Here is a 7017-nt window from a genome sequence, read left to right on the forward strand (position 1 = left end):
CCCAAACTTTAATAATATGTCTGCATTAGGTGCATAGTAATTACATAAATTGCAAAAAAGTGCAATAAACTACAAAAAAATTGAAAATCGTTTTTGTTTTTTTAACATATATTTCTAGTTAGAGAAATTTAAGAGGCTTATCCCTCAAAACTGTAAATACAAAAAAGTTACACAAACTAGTTTCCCACCACAGGAAATTTATTTTGAGTGTCTTCATAGTTTTATTTTTGAAATACACCAATTTTTATATACTGCAGGAAAAACAAAAATAAATATTATAGTGCAAATTTGCAAAATAACAGCATATGCATCAAAATAAACTATTTCCAGCAGTGCAATATGAGTCTTAAGCATCCCAGAAACGACACAGAAAGTCATAAAGTCAAACATAACTTTTTAAAACACATAACAAGTAAAACACAAGCTCATAAGGCCTCGATCGTAAAAAACTACATTTCCGCAAAATGACGTCACTTCCGGTTTCGGGCAGGTCATGCGGTCATGTGATAGTTCGCGCTGATGGACGTAGGAAGTGTTACAAACAGCTGATGGATCGGCGAAGCGTGTTTCTGGAATATCATGTTTTTGTTGCTGCAAGTGATTTTTATGCAGTTTTTGCAAAGCTATATGTGGAAGGAAACTGTGACCGAGGACAAGCTGATGGCGTAAGATGTAAGTACAACTCCTCCAGTTTCATATGCAAAAAAAATTATTGCGCTAGCTTACTTGGTTGCAGAGCTACCGGGATTTAAAAATAGTTACGCAAAACAGAGCGTGCCCGCTCCGATCGGCTGTAAAGGGTTAATATAGTGCTTTTAATTCTGGATTGAACTATAGCACATGAAATTGTTAAAATATGTGCACTAATCCTGAAATAAAAAGTAATATTTTTGCTCGCATACAACATAAAGACAATCAATAGCAACCCAGGAGTTCAAACAAACTACAATAAAAATCATCATTATATACTTTTAAAGGTTTTTAGAGCAATTAGCTGTCTAGTGGTTTTCTACATTGTTAATCCTACACTTGACAGCTTTTTAAAGGCTCACTGACTAAGATCTAAAGGTGGTGGCATGTGAGGAGGATAGAGTGAAATAAAACAATCCTCTGCTGAAAATGCACAGAAGCTTAAATCCGAAGAGGGCGCCTTGCGTTAATCCCCATGGATTAGGCTTCTAAATACTTCTATTCAAGCCAATTAATTCATGCATATATCTGTCTCCGGCTCTTTTCATGTCATTTAAGATGATGGAGGGCAACTTCCTGGGAAATCAGGAGAATGTTGAATATGTATCTACATTAATGCATACAGGCTCTCTCTTCAGAATCGTGTGGCAACAAACTATACATCCTTAGGTGGTGCACATGCACATGGGCATATGCTACAACGCAGAGGTATACATTAAGATTTTAATGGGGGAATGATAGTGGGAGGGTGAGGATTGAGAGGGGCCTCCAAAAGTTGACTGACGTACTCTGACAGCTGAATACTAATCATGAGATCAACCTCTGTCTAAATCTACAGGATCTCAGTGGGACTTCTGGCTGGGAGAAGCATAGAAAGGATTAACAGTAAATACAGAAGGCTTACAAAGAACAGAGAGACACCAGTGGACAGACTCAACAACTTGAAACAAAAGGCTGAGAGGAAGAAGTAACTAAAGATGCAGAAGTTGACCACTGAGAATTGAATGATGTTCCTAAAAATATTTCTCTATCTATATTACTGTGAAGAAGGTGGCAGAAAGGAAACAAACAAAACAACAGAAAAAAAAGACAATCGTCAAAAATAGAGTGCAGAGGTTTACGCAGGTGAGATCAATCAGGGAACCAGGAAAGAGACGTGAAGTAGAACTAACAGAGGACATGAAAGAAAACTAATCTTCAAAGTAATTGAGATACCCCAAATGACGAATCACACTAACCATGAAAGCAGAAATGAGGGAACACTGAGGGAACTAAAACAACTGTAAACAATAAAAATCAAGACATGAGCCAAAACAGGATTACAAAGCTGAAACTCATCACTAGAGTAGCCATAGAGTAGAAACAGGAACCACAGACTCAGTGTTACAAACTAACTGGAACTAACTGGAATAATAAAGAAATCCAACAAGAATCAGGAACTCAACCCAACAAACACAAGAAAAATAGGGAAACCAAACTGAAAACAATGAATATTAAACATGAACACAGAAGCCGGAAAACAATTAAAAAAACAGGGATCACAATAAACACCAACAAATTGTTTTGTTTACACTTGAATTCATTTCCTGTTTGCACTGATGTCACTAATGATTTGGTTTCCCAATGACATCATGAAGGCCTGAAGTGGAGTGCAGCCTTTAGTGTTTGAGACGTCTCAAGTCTCTGGTGTTTGTGTGCATGATTTTCTGGTTTTGGGACTGCGTTGTGTGTACATGTGTGTGTACACATATAAGCAGGCTGGAAGGCAGCAACCGCTGCATAGAGTATTAATAGGACCTCATATCACCCAGGAAGGCTTCCAGATAAATAGAAGCTCACATCAGGCTTCAGTCTATGATCAGATTACAACTCCTGAGCTATATCCACATTTTGATGACTGGTATATAAAAGTCTGCTTGGAAAAACGTTATGGTAGTAGCAAAAGACTGACAGAAAAGAAAACATTAGCAAACATAGTAAAGATGTCACGTAATTAAAGCAATTGTATCTACATTTTTTTTTTTTTTTACGAAGACTACACAACACTGACACTGGTGACGTGCAGCATAGTTAAACAGAAGACTTAGCAAATCCACAAAACTTTACATAACAAATCAAATGGGCACAAACATGACAAATTGTTGAATATATTACCACTGATGGTAATTGCTATAAACTTCTTGACCAGTTTTCGATCCTAAACCACAACTTACTGATTATGGGGCCACATGTTATGAGCAACTGGTCTGAGTACATGGCTGTACCCAGAGTTATAGCCCTGACTTAACGATTTATCAGTAAATGTGTAAATGCCTGTTAAATTTACCAAACTTACCATTGGAAGTTAACTTTACAATGATGGGTATACCACTTAATATGAATCTTCATAGGTATTAAATGCACCTAGTCATTTCTTGGCTCAAGGAAACAATAACAAAGACTGCTTGATGAGGAAATGCTTATATTTGTATCATGTATAAGCTTCAACATCCCAAACATTAAAGCTTGTAAGTGCAAGCTGTACCTATCTTGGCGATATAATTAGTATATAATTAGTCTTTAACTTTGAGTTTATAGCACTGATCCTCTTACCTGATATTCTTCAACTTAGGTAACTGCTGTAAGGTGTGCTCAGTCCGCGGATACTGTAATAAAGTAAAAAAAAAAATTATATTCTGCCGCTGCTTTGTTAGAATTACATAGGATTAAGTAACACATTGCAGAAGATAGTACCAAGGAGACTAGCAGCGTTTCACAAGGTCTGTAAATTTAAAGACATTTAAAAAAATGCTGATATGAATGTAAAATGTCATTCACTCGATCGTTAAACTTTGCATTTCTCCAAGTGCTAAGCTCTGTCTCTCCTTTTCCTCCAATTCTCTTGTCTTTTAACAGTCACTCTGACTCTCTGTCACTATGATCTGACATCAGTCCGTCTGATTGGTCGACCCAACTCGTGCACTAACCAGTGACATGCTTTAATTATTGAGCGGCTGACCTCAATTGGTTGGCTGGAACAGCTTAAAACACATTTCTCCACACACAAACACTGCATGCACATACATGCACACACTTTTACACACTATGATCACACACTCACAAACTCAGTACATTCTGCACACTTACAGGCTCACCCTGGGGATAGTTTCTAAAGTCTAAATATATACTGTGGACACCATCAACACTGCCTGTTACTTCTCTTAGTTCATTCATGCTAAAAGCACATTAGTTATGATAAGAAGCATGCCGCATTAACATGTGTTTATACCAAATATATGATTCTAAAATATACCTAAAAATGGGAAATAAATACAGCTGAGATATTACCCAAGAGTTGCTTTCAGAACAAGCTACGTTGTAGTACTTTTTATGTTATTAACCTATTTACAGACGCTTTAAAAATCTTGAAATACAGATAACTGTGAACAGCGTTGTAACACTACTGTTACTCTTTAAGACAACAACATCATAATCCACTGAAGTACTCTACATGGTCATCCCATTTTTACATTTTTAAAAATATATTTTATGATAAAAAAACTGGAGCAGAATAAAATTAGAAGAAACACCCACCAAAAATGGATGTAGTAATGCTAATTAAGTTATTTAATCTTTTATTTTATTTTCATTAAAAAGAGACAATTTAAATTAAGTTTAGGATTCTTTTTAAATTCAAAAATGAACATGTGCAGTATAAAATTTATGACACAACACAGATGTTGACTGGAAACATGAATCCTGATATATCTTTCATAACTGGTGCAGCGAGAAAGAGAAATGAGACACATCTTTAGGTATGACATGTATGCACTTACTATGCTATAATTTAATATCCAAATATATCTTTGAGAGTATGATCAGTGGTAACATCCTGCAAATGATCAAACACAGGTGATACTGGATAGCCACATTGCTTCATGAGACATGATGCAACCAGTGCATTTTTAGATTAGGGTGTAATGGTATCCTACCTTTAGTATTAAATATAGTCCCTCTGGTTCCACTTCATTTCAAATGTGAGAGGGTGAGGGTGTTTTATCTTTCTGCCAGCATTACAACGTCAAGTGTTTGGCACTCAAAGCAGTAAAGTGGCACACGTCTTCAGTAATGGCATTCATCTCAAGAATGCCTTCAGAAACATAAGTGACATGTTGTCTCTCATTATATTTTGATGAGTGTAACCCAGCTGGGCTCTACGGCATGCTGTGTGGCTTGTGGTCTATGATTAGTTGCAAATAGTTCAATGGGTCACACCACTTGGCTCTGTTCCCAAGACCTCACAAGGTTCGGACACACAACCCCCCAAACCACATGGCCACATTTCGAGCGCAGAAACTGAATTCGAATTAGATGAGCAGGTACATGAGATTTATCTTTAGATTTGCAAGCCAGTGGTAAATGTAATGTCTGTAAATTAAGTCTTCAGGATGCCGATTGGTGTATAGAAGTGCTATTGTGATTGCCCTTGCTACAACAGGAAAATAATAGTTTAAGTTTGCTCTGAACAGGAGTCCAGTAAAAGTTTGGGGTTTTTTTTGGACATTTTAACTTTATTTGTATACAGCAGAGACAGACAAGAAATGGAAAGATTAGCAGGGGAATGGCATGCAACACCTGTCCAGGAAGCTGGGATTTGAAGCACGTATTCAGCTATAAGGTTATTTTATGCCAAGGTTTTTTTCTGAAGTTACAGGTGGTTCCAAAACTATTCCAACGATCACTACTGTGAGAAAGGGCATGTTTATTTTACTGTTATACCTGTGAAATTTCAGCTGTTTAATCTGGACAGTTTTGAAATGAAAATAGACAACTAACCAGAACAGACACGCATGTGCATGCTAGACAAGCGATACCCACTGACATCACTCACACACACAAACAAATGAACACAGTCAAACAGAGCTCTCAACATGGAGCTTCATGCATGCATGCGTGCGTCTCTGAAGTTTGGCAGTGTGTTTCTTTAGTCCATACGGCGTTTTGTATTTGCCATAATCCCCTGTCAGCAACACTTAGGCAGGCAGACAATAGCAGAGAAGATCGGCAGCCAAACCCCCTTCACTCTGAGCTTGGCAGGTCAGTGTGCAAGCAGCAGGTTACACACACACACAAACACGCACACACACACACACACACACACACTCACAAACACACACATACGTACACTAACTCTCACAAGCAGTACTGTACTGTACATATCCATGAAGCATACACACACTTAGATACACACACTGCAAACACACATGTCCTGCTGAGATGCACGTTACTCACACCTTCTCGCGGCTCTCTTCAAAGAGTTGTGGTGCAGTTCTCAAGGACACGGCTGTCTGAGATCCTCTCTCTTTCTCTCTCTCTTCTTATCCTTGCATACTCTCTCTGTCTCTCTCGCACTCTCTCATTTGCTTCACGGCTGCAGGACGCAGGACAACAGATGCAAGTGTGTCGCTGCCTCTCTCTTCTCTTTATTCATTCCTTTTCCCTCTCTCCCTTTCTCTCCCCTTTCCTCTCTTGGTCTGCAGCTAAGAGGCAGAGCACATTCTCTAAGCCATGAAGCAGAGCTTCTCTCTTTTTTTTTTTCAAGTGCCGGGTAGTATGAGAACGAGGAAGTGAGAGAAAGAAGAAGGGAGGGAGGAAGGGGAGGAAGGAATCAACTGACCAAACTGATGTGCCACTCCAGGACACTAGTGTTCTGCAGCCAGCCAGAATGCTGCTGCGGGAAAAAGCAAACAGTTTTACTGTAAGGTATCAGCCTTAAAGTAAGGCTGTAGCAGAAGCAGTGGAAACTTCCCATATGTTCCAGCTTTGCAAAAAATGGAAAGGAACAAAAACATTTAGAAGAAATGATGGATTAATGAAATAAATAATAAAAAATTATTTTAAAAAAAGGCAAATAATTAAACAAACAAGCAAACAAACAGGAAACAACAGAACAACCTGATGAAAAACACTGAATTTAAGCATATATGGATAAAAGGAAAATGTTGAAAAAAGAGGAAAAGAAAATAGAAGAGAAGAAAAATGTCTCGACAAGAGGAGAAGAGAGAAGTGGAAAAAGGAAGTCTAAGTATTCCCTAAAGCCTCGCTGTCTCTTCTGAAAAATGGTCCCTGCAGGCCAGATCCAAAAAGAGGGAACACAAACAAACAGAGAGAGCAGAAACAAACATCTATTTATGGAGGAGGGGGTCCAGTTTCCCAACCACATTTGCAGCTTTTTTGACAGTGTTACCAATTCAGCAGTTTACAAGTAACAACTATGTTTAAGAGGAGACAGAACAGAGCGAGAAAGAGAAGAGAGGAGAGAAGCGGCAAGGAAGTCTGTTAAAAATG

The 7017-nt window shown here is 38.2% G+C and overlaps 1 protein-coding gene across 3 annotated transcripts in view; it reads right to left on the reverse strand.

Moving 5' to 3' along the window:
* esrrga (estrogen-related receptor gamma a) overlaps positions 1-6289 on the reverse strand; it is a 164379-nt gene extending 158090 nt beyond the window's left edge. For 2 of the 3 annotated variants that reach the window (XM_026171490.1, XM_026171508.1), the window contains exons 1-2: positions 3424-3734; positions 3283-3335 (exon numbers count right to left, since the gene is read on the reverse strand). The gene's annotated coding sequence lies outside the window, so the exon portion shown is untranslated. Of the gene's footprint in view, positions 1-3282; positions 3336-3423; positions 3735-5961 lie in introns of those variants that run through there. The other variant, XM_026171499.1, reaches the window with a different exon arrangement.
* Between the last annotated feature and the right edge of the window lie 728 nt (positions 6290-7017).

This window comes from Astatotilapia calliptera, chromosome 1, assembly GCF_900246225.1.
Source record: "Astatotilapia calliptera chromosome 1, fAstCal1.2, whole genome shotgun sequence".
Classification (NCBI taxonomy): Eukaryota; Metazoa; Chordata; class Actinopteri; order Cichliformes; family Cichlidae; genus Astatotilapia; species Astatotilapia calliptera.